The sequence below is a fragment of the Petaurus breviceps genome, unplaced genomic scaffold (assembly GCF_028583685.1).
Source record: "Petaurus breviceps papuanus isolate PSGF00001 unplaced genomic scaffold, PetGlider_PUasm1.0 37, whole genome shotgun sequence".
Classification (NCBI taxonomy): Eukaryota; Metazoa; Chordata; class Mammalia; order Diprotodontia; family Petauridae; genus Petaurus; species Petaurus breviceps.
In genome coordinates, this window is record NW_027186296.1 from 93765902 (window position 1) to 93779057 (window position 13156).

The 13156-nt window shown below is 37.4% G+C and overlaps 1 protein-coding gene across 3 annotated transcripts in view; it reads right to left on the reverse strand.

Moving 5' to 3' along the window:
- Nucleotides 1–13156, reverse strand: part of SHTN1 (shootin 1) — a 115528-nt gene that overhangs the window by 100580 nt on the left and 1792 nt on the right. The window lies entirely within an intron of this gene.

Sequence of the window (13156 nt, forward strand, 5' to 3'; positions counted from 1 at the left end):
TGACCGTTGGCCATTGTAACATCCTCAATTATCAAACCAAGATTATATGCTATTCATTAAACTCTTTATTTATCAAGTCAGAAAAGTGACTCATAGGTTTTACAAAGACTTCCTATGTACAGAAATAAAAAAGGACTGCCCAACTTCAACTGAATTTTAACACCTCAAACACTCAAATTAGTCAGAATTTGATTATATATTAAAATTTAGCTGGCAACCCACAGTGTATTAATTGCCCTCAAATGAACAATACAAAAATATCATTCTAACAAGAGTGATTCATACCAAAGATTTTGGCTTCTTTAGCACTCCCATAACTATTTTTATTTCAGAACATACACTAATAGATAAATGCACTTAGAAAGTAAAAAAAAAAGTTAAATAAACTCAAAAAGGACAAATTCCATGGCCAGTCCCTACAGTACAGGCATGTAAAACTGAAGGCTTTGAAGGATAGAAGGGAAGTATTAGAGAGCCAAAAGGAAGAGAATGGATGAGACCCATTGTTATAGCAGAACTGGGCAAGTTATTTCCTTTCTCCAACTTCAGTTTCATCATCTGTAAAATGAGGAGATTCAAAGAGACTATCTCTAAGGTTCCCATCATATCTGGCATTCTATTTAAGCATATCAGTGGTAGGGCTTAAGAAAACCATTTAGCCTAATGATGATCTGCTTCCCATTCCACTCTACTACCTGCAACAAAACCCAGGACTCCCAACACTTGATTAATACTAGTGACTTTCCTGATCTACTGAAAAATCCCACTGCACTTCAGACATTTAAAAAATGTTTTAAAGAGGATCTGCATAAAAAAAATCTATGACAGGTCTATAAGTAAATGAGATTAAAAATAATAATAACAGTAGCAACAGCAGCAACAACAACAAAAACCCACAGCTTCTCAATACCATCAATTACCTGAACCTTTGTTTGCCATTAGTGCTACGGATGGTTGCTTCCAACTACCTGAGGTAAGGGAAATCTGAGAACAGCTCACAAGAGTTATGGATATAGAGCATGAAAGGACATAGGAGGTCATCTTATCCACTCTCATCCCAAGCACCTCCCTTTTAAAGATAAAGAAACTGCATGGGGCAACTAGGTGGTGCAGTGAATAGAGGACTGGCCCTGGAATCAAGAGGACCTGAGTTCAAATTCAGCCTCAGACACTTGACATACTAGCTGTGTGACCTTGGGCAAGTCACTTAACTCCAATTACCCTGCCTTCCCCCCTCCAAAAAGACCAAAAAAAAAAAAAAGATAAAGAAACTAAAGCCCAGAAGGTTAAGATAGTAGTAAGAGACAAAGCAAGATTCGAACTCAGGTTCTGTGATTCTAAATGCAACATTTAGTGAATTTATTAGAGAGAAATAATCTTGGTTTCCTACAGTAGCAAACTAAAGGTATAAGAATGGCTCCTGTGACATGGTTAAACAAGTAATTAAAATTAAAAATGATGTAAAACAAACCCCCAACCAGCAGAAACCTTGAAACCATGATAGCATCTAACACAACACCTCCATCTTTCTTTCCTTATTTTCCTCAACTGTAAAGAAAAAAAAGACATTTACCCAAAAGTTTACCTTATGAAGCGGTTGGCTAAAAAAACTTTTAAACTAATGAGGTGCTGTTATCAAAAAATAAAAAGAAATGCTAAAATCCCTTACTAACAATTGGTATATTATGTCAAGTTTAGTATGACAAAATGGGAAAGATCCTAAACTTAGATCGAAATCAGTAGAACTTCGGTTCAAGTCCTCTAGTCCACTACTTACTAGCCATGTGACAAATCATTTAACTTCTCTGAGCTTTACGTTGCTCATCTGCTAAATGAGAGCAATTACATTCATCTACTACCTACTTCAAATGGTTGTTTCAAAGAAAATTCTTTGTAAATTGTCAAGAAATTGAGCAATTCCAATTCCAGTATTTCTTGGTGTCCATTTAAAAATAAAAGAAAACGGCGGCGGCCAGGTAGCACAGCGAGTAAGAGCACCGGCTCCAGTGTTGAGAAGACCTGGAGATCGAATCCCGGCCTCAGACACTTAGCACCCACCCAGAAACACCTGGCCGTGTAACCTTGAGCAAGTTACTTAACCCCAATTGCTTAGGGGCGGCCAGGTCGCTCAGCTAGTAAGAGCACCGGCTCCAGTGTCGGGATGACCTGGATCAAATCTGGGCTCGGATACTCAGCACCACACCCAGAAATAATAACTGGTCGTGTAACCTTGAGCAAGTTACTTAACCCTGATTGCTTTAAAAAAATAAAAGAAAAGAAAACAGAAATAAAGAAATTTTAGACTGGTCACTTAGTATTAAAAAGTGACTAGAGATTAAGTTGAAAAGTCAAAATTTATTTAACATATCATTCCTAGTGACCTAGTCTGTGGTTCTGCATGCCATAATAAAGGCTTACAAAATCATGATCTCATATAGGCACTAAGGAGTTATTTTTCTTTTCTTTTTTCCTATTTAACACATCTGATAGATGTTTGAAGGCTTTATTTATCACACTATACTATTCTTCCCATTATATGGCTGATAGTACCCAGATGGAACACTGTTGATTCCCTCAATTACTAGGTCTTTATGGAAAGCATTAATTAAGAACCCTTCACCTATGGTGTCTTAATGGAAATCAGGTGAAAACATGTTTTCTTGTAAATGACTACATGAAACTTTTTTTTTTAAAAAAGCTGTGGGCAAGAAAGGGAAATAGGTGAAATGAACACTAAAGGGTAAGGGAAAGAGAGCCATGGAGAGAGGAGAGAGATGGACAGGGAATATTCATTAGGAAAAAAAGAAATTCCTATTCACATTTTGAATTATTCTTCAAAGTTACAAGCTTAAGACCATGGACACTAATCTTTCTCAAAAATTTAATTCTCTCTCCCTCTCCCCCCCACTTCTCTCTTTCCCATCTCTCTCTTCTCTATCTCCTCCCCTCTCTTTTCTCTACCTTCCACATCTCTCCCCCTCATCTCTTTCATCTTTCTCCTTATCTCTCTTTTCCCTTCCACTGTATGCTTCTCTCTCCCTCTTCTCTCCCTCTCTTTTCTATCTCTACTCTCTATTTCTCCTTGCTTCCCTTTCTCCCTCTCCTTAGCTCCTCCTCCTCTTCCTCTTCTACTTGTCTGTCTCTGCCTGTCTGTCTCGCTCTCACCCTCCCTTCCTGTCCCCCTGTCCTTCTCTTATCCCTCTGTCTCTCCTTCCTTTTCTCTCTCCCTCCCCTTATATCTTCTCTTCCTCTCTTACACACACACACACACACACACACACACACACACACACACACACACACACACACACACACTCCCCTTCTCCATCCTTGGCCAACAATGATATACATTAACTGGTTTTTTAGAAACAACAAAACAGAGCTATCACCATTTTTGTCTTAGAGTAAGTTCTCACAGTAGAGTCAGCTCTTCTATCAATTTGTTAATGCTAAAGACTCATTTTAACCCCAGAATGTAAGGACATCTCTAGCATGCCAGGAAGTCTTACTATCTCCAGTTTCCTATCCACCCATCAGGCTTTCACAATCTTTACAGGAAAAAATACACACTCCTTAGGAAAGCCCAAGGTTTGTAACTTCCTCTTGCAGTGCTGGCCTACAGAGGCAGAGAATAAGGTGAATTATTAAAAGGAGTTTTGATTTGTAGTAGGTAACACTGTTTTAACTATAAGAAAGGGGTACTGAGAAAAGTCAATGAAAAATAATTAAAGGAGCAAAGAAAGTGAAGTGGCAGAGATGAAAGTGGCTAACGAATATTAAAAGACTACCCATGGAGGTGGCCAGGTAGCACAGTGAGTAAGAGCACCAGCCCCAGAGTCGGGATGACCTGGGATCGAATCTGGGCTCAGATACTTAGCACCACACCCAGAAATAACTGGCTGTGTAACCTTGAGCAAGTCACCTAACCCCAATTTCTTTAAAGAAAAAAAGACTACCCATGCCCCATCCACTATGTTTTATGAATAGAAAATGGAGAAAAATAAAGTCTTTTATGACCATCAAGATAAATGGGGGGAAAAAAATCTACATTCAACTGGATTTCCCAGCTTCCTGTAAGTCCCAGCTAAAATCCTGCTTTCTACAGGAAGCCTTCCCCAACCGCTCTTAATTCTAGTGCCTTCCCTCTGTTCACTATTTCCTATACATCCTGTATACTGCTTGTTTGAACATATTTCTTTCCTTGCTGTCTCCCCTCATTACAATGTGACCTCCTTGAGGATAGCAACCATTTTTTGCCTTTTTTTTTGTATCCTCGGTATTTAGCACAGTGCCTTGCATATAGTAGGTGTTGAATAAATATTCATTTGAGACTACTGGCATTCACTGAGCACCAACAGCATTCAAAGGAGTGGGAAGAAGTTAAACTATATAAAAGAAAACCAAAGAAAATCAGGGAAACCCACTTCAAGTGTAAAGTTGGTTCTTCCTCAATATTCAACACTAAGGAGAAGTTTTTTTCACTATAAGTCCCATCATGGAAATCAAGAGAATTTTAGAGCTTTAGAAATCATTGAGGGGTGGGGGCACGGGGAGGTGGCGCAGTGAGTAAGAGCGCTGGCCCTAGTGTCAGGAGAGCCTCCGGTACTCGGCACCCACACAAAAACAATAAGAACTGGCCGTGTAACCTTGAGCAAGTTACTTAACCCAGATTGCTTTAAAAAAAAAAAAAGAAATCATTAGGTACTCATCCTAATTGGCAATGGAATATGACTTAGGACCTATATAGACAGTAATTAAATAGTGCAGGTGTTTTTTTAAGTAGTAAGTCTACATTTCCTGTGCAAGATCCAAACTTATTAGTTCATTTTATCCTTATAACAATCAGGTAAGGGAGAGAGGGCTAAGACTAGCATATAGGTTTCCTGACTCAAAGCCCTCTTTCTACTAGACTGCACTGTCTCCTTGACTGGTTCAACTCTATCATACAAGACTTGGCCAAAGAATATTAAAAGACTACCCATGTCCCACCCACTGTGTTTTATGAGTAGAAAATCTAAGAAAAATAAAGTCTTTTATGACCATCAAATATAACCTGAAATTCACTGCCTAATGAAATGTTCTAAAGTGATCAGCATACATAGCTGAGAATGACAGAATACAGAAATACCTCCTAACAATGGTACAAGAAGGAAATGATTTTTCCTCTTCCCCTAATGGTGAATAAGGACTTTAGTCATAAAAGACTCTGTTCAATTAGGGCATAGTCCTTTCTACACAGATACCAATGGGTTCTGCACTTAAAGCCAGAACTAAAGAAGGAAGAGCTATTTATACCTACCTTGTTAATTAAAGCATTAGGGAGGCAGGGAGAAAGCACTGTTAGAATAACTGATCAAATAACAAAGGTGACATACTGAAATCACATCTGGAAAGAAATTAATGGCAACTGTGAAATTCAGTGGTTCTCTGGGAAGTACACAGTACTTGTTCTAATAATAATGAAGTACCATCAATAAAGTATAGACAAGGCTCTCCAACTGAACTAAATAAAACAGCCAAAAACTGGATAACTAAAAATTCCCAAAATAATCCTAAAGTTTAACTGTCCACATTATTTTTCTCCATATAGAAACCTGACATAATACTTTTAAAACAGGAATCACAGGATCTAGAGTTAAGGAGAGCTTTGCACGTGGGGAAAACTGAGTCCCTGGGAAGTTAAATGAGATGCCCCAAATCACAAGCCTGTAAGCAGCAAAGCCAGGATTTGAAATAAAAGTAAAGAGCTTTCCAAGTCATATGTCAGTATGTTTTCTCTCACAAGTAGCCTAAAAGTAAAGGCTATATAGCCCCTAATGAACTCCTAAAATCAAATCAGATTGATCTATCACAGTTTCAAAGGATGAAAGTCAAAATATAATCAGATTTGATGACCAAATCAGATTTAAAATTTCATTGTTCCAGATTGCACATTAATTTTTATGCTCCTCCATAATAGGTAATCAAAGTGCTATATAAATGTTAGCTAATCGCTTTACTTCGACTAGTTTAATAATAACAACAATAACTACCATTTAAGATTTTCGAAGCACTTTACATACATTATCTCATTTGATCTTCACCTGGGAGATAGGTGCCAATACTGTCCCCATTTTATAGATGAGGAAACTAAGGCAGGCAGAGGTTAAGTTATTGTTCAAAGTCGTGCCTCTATTAAGTGTCTCAGACAGAACTCAAACTCAAGTCTTCCTGACTCCAAGTCTAACACCATGCTTTGTGGTTGGTTCTAACAATGAATTTTCATCTTTTCGGCAGTGCATAGCTATATCATAGAGTCTATTGGTCTGTTTCAAACTCTACTTAAATCCCTTAGGATTTGTATTTACTTATATTTAAAGATCCATTTAGAGGTGAATTACAGTTGTGCAAAAGAGATTTCAGACTCAGTGTTACAAGCACTACTAGATTATGTAAATATCTGCACAATAATCTGGTTCAGCATCAATCTAGTTTACATACAGAAACCATGTGATAATACAATAGATGACAAGAGAGTCTATAACATCTCTGAAATGAGATAAATAGGTGATTATGGTTTGTATCTGAAATGTGACATATGAACATACTTTGGGATTTTATTACAATGTTCATTTGGGCTAATTTTGTCCAGGACTGTATAGCAAAATAATATAAATATGTTGTAAAATTTTCAACTATGATAATATCATTCACTTAACATGAAGGAGGACAACAATGATAAGACTGATCCTGGGGCCAGGATATGCCTACTGAAATAGAATTTAAAATATCCTTACATTACTTGACTTCAGATGGATTTAATTTTGAAGAAAATATGTCATAACTGGTATGGTGAACACAAGCCTAAATCCAATGACCTGAGTTTGTGGTGAAGTCCTTTTCTCTGTCTCCTGTGCACACCAACTGTTCTGAGCCAATGTTACAACCAAGAAAGTGTTTACTTGAATTTTTTATTAAGATTATAATCATCAGCTAAATCACCTTATGGCATGAAAAATAAAATAATATTTTGTTTTAAAAAGAAACCACATCTTTCTAAGTTTCAATTTTAGAGGAACCCATTTTCAAACTGATTTTTATTCACAGAATGGTCAGTAGTAAATAGTCTCATAACAGGGCTTTCTTATGTGATAACCTTTCCCATCAGAATTTTGATCCATATGTTAATAATAAATGGTATTTCCATGTTTATCAGGAAATAAAGCTTCATGAACTTCTACATATTCACCACTGTTTTACATAGAAAATCAAAAATCTCATCAAGTGCTATAATATTAAAACAGCTGTCATACCTGGAAAAAACTCAGACCAACCAGGTAAATAAAATGAGGCATTTATTCAGGGTTGAGGAATTTCAATTAAGGACAATATGCTGCCTTTTCAGACAGGGATGTCTGGGGAGGCAGGGTTTGACACAACAAACTCTCATATTCTAAAATAGAAATGTGTACTTCAGGAAATAAGAGATGTGAACAAGGTATGGTCCAAAGATGCTATTTCTCTGCATTATTAAAGATGTCTATCACCTTGATAAAATGAAGCCCAAAGAAAAGACAAGAGAATTGTCTCAGTATCTTCTTGAACATAATCGATCACACTGGCTTCCTAATTTTTAAGAAGTACATAATGGAACTTTCCAGAAAGATAAGATATAGGTAATTATGCCACTTGATAGAAAAGACGGTGGAATGTTTTTGTGACTTAGAAGACAGGGAGCCCAGGAATAGAAAGTATAAATTAGAGAATGTTCATATTATGACAGGTGTAGGCATTATATTTCACTACTTTTTTCAAAAGCAACTTCATTTATAACATAACACTGTGGATCTGATTTTTAGTAGGTTGTCAACTGTGTGGATGACTGATTTTTGTCCCTGGCACCCTACCTAGGGGTTAAAATTAGAGACTTATGGACAATAATTTGTTGCTGTTTTTCACTTTTTTAAAATATGTCACTATACGTGAGCCGGTGAAGTTTCAGGGTAAAATTTGCCATGTGGATGGGCCAGGTAGAATATGATCCTCACTTTGGGGTCTAACTCTAACTCTCAAAGGACACACTCTTTATTTGATAGAGAAATGTTCTTCTTTACAATGGAGGCAAGGGACAAAATATTGTCAGCCCAAAATATCATTCAGAATGTTTATTAAGGAGTGATGATGATTACTGGCTATTTTCAAATCTCAGCATGCCCCCATCAGCTTGAGTAAACCTAGAATATGGAAGAAGTCAATTTGGAACTATGCCCCAAAAGTCATCAAACTGTGCATATCCATTGACCCAGCAATACCACTATTAGGCCCTCTTCTAAGATTCCACATTGTAGTTTTTCAATTACAGTTTTTTTAATGAACACAAATCTGTTTTCTCTCTCACCTACCATGTACAAAATGTACAAAATATGTACAAAAATACTTATAGCAGATTTTTTTATAGTGGCAAAGAACTGGAATGTAAGGAAGTGCCCACCAACTATGAAATGGCCTAACCAATCATGTTATATGAATACAATGGAATACTAATAACCTAAGAAATGACAATGGAACAGTTTCAGAGAAACCTGGGAAGACATGTATGAACTAATGAAGAGCGAAGTGAGTAGAACCAGGAGAACAATTTCTACAATAACAACAATGAAAAGACAAACAACTTTGAAAGATTTAAGACCTCTGATCAATGCAATAACTATGATTCCAGAGGACTAATGATGAAGAATGCTGCTCATCTCTGGACACAGAAGTGATGGACTGAGGATCCATAAGAAAACATATATTTGGGGGCATAGATCATGAAAGAAATTTTTTGGTTGATTTTGCATATTTGTTACAAAACTTTTCATTTTTCTTTTCTAGTGTGAGTGGGGGAGGTAGGTGGGTGAGAGAGAAAAAAGATTTGCATTCATTAAAAAGAAAATGTAATTGAAAAACTGCAATGTGGAATTTTAGAACTTGAAGAGACTGCAGATATAATTTGGTTCAACCTGATCACCCAACACACAGTGGCTTGTCTGATTAATGGATTGATGTCAACATAGAGACCTCTAGTATGGCACCAGAGGGTGCTTGGCCCTGTGAGTATCAACATTTGTAGCAATAGCTTAGATGAAGACTTCTGAAATTTATGCAAGACAAGCTAATTGAATTTAGATCCAGCCACAAGTTAGAATAATCAACCTCTACTAAGATTAACTCTAATAAAGACAAATGTAAATTCCAGCACTTAGGTTCAAAAAAATCAACTGTACAAGTATGAGATAGTAGAGAAGTGAATAAAAAGCAATTCATATGAGAGATGTAGGCATTTTAGTAGACTGCCAGTTCAACATGAGTTAACAGTAAAACATGATATCTTCAAAAAAAAAACCTACTTCAATTAGACCATGTCGATAGTAAAATAGAATCCAGAAGAGATATGATAGTTCCATTGCACTCTGTCATGGTAAGGCCACATTTGAAGTATCGTGCCCATTAATGGACACTACACTTTGGTAAGGGCAATCACAACCTAATACAGATCCAGAAGAAGACAACTAGCCTGATGATGGGCCTTGAGATCGTATCATTCAAAGACCGTTTAGGAAACTAGAGATATTTAGCCTAGAAAATACACTGGTCATGGGCAGTATCTTTTCAAATATGAAAGAACTGCCACATAAAAAAAGGACTCAACCTGTTCTACATGACCCGAGAGAGAACTAGGACCAATGGGTAAAAAGTTATAAGAAGGTAGATTTGGGCTCAGGAGAAGGTCTGATTTCTAATAGTATGAACTTTCAAAAAATAGAATGAGTAACTCTGGGGGGTAGTGGGTTCCCTGGCACTAGAAGTCTTTAAGCTGAGGCAATATAACCACTTACTAAAGATGCTACTGCAGGAATTCATGTTTCAACTTAGGGCAACTGGGTGGCACAGTGGATAGAATGCAGGGCCTGGAGTCATAAAGACTCATCTTTGTGAGTTCAAATCTGGCCTCAGACACTTATGTGAGCCTGGACAAGTCACTTAACCCTGTCTGTCTCAGTTTCCTCATCTGCAAAATGAGCTGGAGAAGGAAATGGCAAACCACTCCAATATATTTGCCAAGAAAACCCCAAATGGAGTCACAAAGAGTAAGACACAACAACAACAAATGTTTCAGGTGGGAGCTGGATGTAATGATCTCTGAGATTCCTTCCAGTTCTGAAGTGACTTGTTCAAAGTGACACAGCAAGCAAAGATAGAATGTTTATCACATTCATGAATACAACATGGAAATGGATAAAAATGTATGAGAGAATCAAGAGCAAAAAAAAGTGATGATCTATTAATCCTAGGTAAGTCATTAAACTCTGGCCTCTCAACTCTAACTCAATGCTTTTTCCATTACATCTTCGAATGTTCAAGTTACCTCTTCTACCCCCACCTTTTCTATCTCAAAACCATAGCTTCTCAAACAATAAGGTTAAATGGCATTGAAAAATTAATGAAATCAAGTCACCTATCATCACTTAGCTCTGAACCAAGCACACCCCTACTATTTATACTCCTGGAGTTGGATTAAAAAATTATGTTCTGTATTAAAAGGTCTTAATGCCTGAATGACTAAAGGTATGAACGATTCAAAAGTAGATATACATTTCAAAGGAGTCTGGTTTCAAGAAGTATCCTTGCCACTCCATGACCTCTGGAGATGGTCTTGGCTGATGGGACATTATGTTTACAAGTGCCAATTCCTGACTTTTTATTTTTCTACTATGATATGAGTGTTCAAACTAGATAGTCCATCCCACAAATTTATAAATCTTTAATCTGAAAACAAGAGGCATTGTGGTATAGTGGATAATAAAGAACTGAGGTCAAAGTCAGGAGGATGTGGGTTCAAGTACAAAAACAAACTATTTGATCCTGGGCAAGTTACCAAACATTTCAGTACCCTGGGCAGCATTGTAAGACTACAAATTATAGAATATTCACTACTGCATTGGTAGAGGAATGGTTTCTCAGAAGAAAGGTTCCTCTGGATATCAATGAAATCATATGCCCAGATAAAAAAACAAAATCAAGGAAGGAAGAAAGAGAGGGAGGGAGGGAGGGGGGAATGGAGGGAGGGAAGGAGGAAAATCTGAAGGCAGATTTGGTGAACTGGAAGGAAAGAGATAGTCAACATGAACTCATACAGCTGTGATGACCCACTAAAAGGACAGTTCCATGGTCAACATATGCTGTATATTGAAAGGCCCCACCCTCAGTTAATAAATGGTCAGTTCTAGGCTGGTAGGGTATTAGAAGGATGTAAAGGAGATCCCAATAGGCTTCATGAAGAAAAGAACTGTTGACTAAACCATTAGCCTTATAATACTGACCAGACAGACCTATAAAGGGAATTTTAAAGGGGTAGAACGTAAAACCATAACATTATGGAGCTGAAAGGATTAAAGCTTAAGAGATCATCTGGTACAAGCTCTTCATCTTAGAAACAAGGAAACAAGTCCCTAAAATGATTCATGACTTCTGTCAAATTGCAAGTCAGAGGGTCAGATGGGATTAGAAACAAGCACAGTCTTTCCCAACTTGAGGTTGCATGATGAGACACAACTCTTGGGATTAGGGATTAGACAGAGGCAGCCATATAGGTGTTATGGGAGATGGACTACACAGGGCAGGACTTGGAGTCAACAAGTCCTGAGTTAGAATTCTACCTCAGAGATTTTCTAGTTTGTGACTCTGGGCAAATCCCCTAACATCTCTCAGTCTTAGGTTTCTCATCTATAAAATGGGGATAATAACGATACCTCCAAGGTTGTGAGGATAAAATGAGATTGTGTACATACACACACACACACACGAAGCATTTTGCAAACCTCATAGCACTATACAATGCTGCTATTATTATTAGGGATATTTTGTAAATATATGTTCATTTTGTGAATCTCTCTCTCTCTCTCTCTCTCTCTCTCTCTCTCTCTCTCTCTCTCTCTCTCTCAAGTTATCTGTATCTGCGAGTTGCCTCCTGTAACAGGTTTCAGGGACAAAATGTTGCTCATGAGTTACTCAGTTTAGGGTTCCTTGTCACAAAGGCAGTATAGCACAATGCCCCTGGCTGAGTTCCTAGTGCAAGAATAAAATACACCTATTGTTTCAGCTTTAGCCAAGTACAAAGAATACTTGTTTATATAGCAACCAAATATTTATTGAACACTAGGGCAAGAGGTAAGACCAGTGACTTTACAAATCAAGAAATGGTTTTCCAGGCCTAGCTTTACCACTGATTCTAGTTGACCTTGATCAAGTGACTTGGCTTCTCTAAGAATGTCTCCTCATAAAATGAGGTGATGTGACTAAGGTCTCTTCCCGCTCTTAGTCCTATGATCCTTTAAATTCTAAGCTCATTTTCAAGTCTAATAGTCTAGGTTGTTGCCAAACACTGCGATAGCAAAATACTGTGGATTACTACAGCAAACTGTGCCCTTACCTCACTATTCTCCTACCTTTAACGAGCAAATCACAATCAGTCAGACATATTTCTTACCTTCCTCACAAAATCATATTCTCCTACTCCATAGTTTGGCATAACACATGGCACAAAAGAGGCATTTAATAAATGTTTGTTAGATATATGAATAAATGGCAATGAATCCCAAAGGCAAAAGTTCAAAAGAAAACAAAACAGGGCTTATCTTCAGATTTAACTTGATCTTTAAAGAACTGGTACCTGTTCCAGGGGTCATGAAAGGCAGGACTTGATTAGGGAACAGCAATCTTTTAAGCTGTTTCTTCAGATTTAAAAAACTAACCAAAAAGATGACTATTGGAGGATGTGAAAGGGGAGGGGCAAAATAAAGTGTGGGACTTGAGTCAGGAAGAGTTGGGTTCAAATCCTTCCTCCAACATATGTGACCCTGGGAAATTCCCTCAACCTCTCTGAACCTGACAACTCCCAAAAACAGAGTTACCAAGAAAGAAACAGACACTTTCTATATGAATAAAGGTATAACAATTAGTTGCTCTTTGATTCCACTCACCAATCCAGTGACTTCCCTGGCCACCCCTCAAGTATATGTGTTGTCTATCTTCCATTATCAGAATGTAAGCTCCTTGAGGACAGAGATTGTCTTGCTTATCCTGTTTTTATGCCTAGTGCTTACTATAGAACGTGGCACACAATAAGCACTTAAAT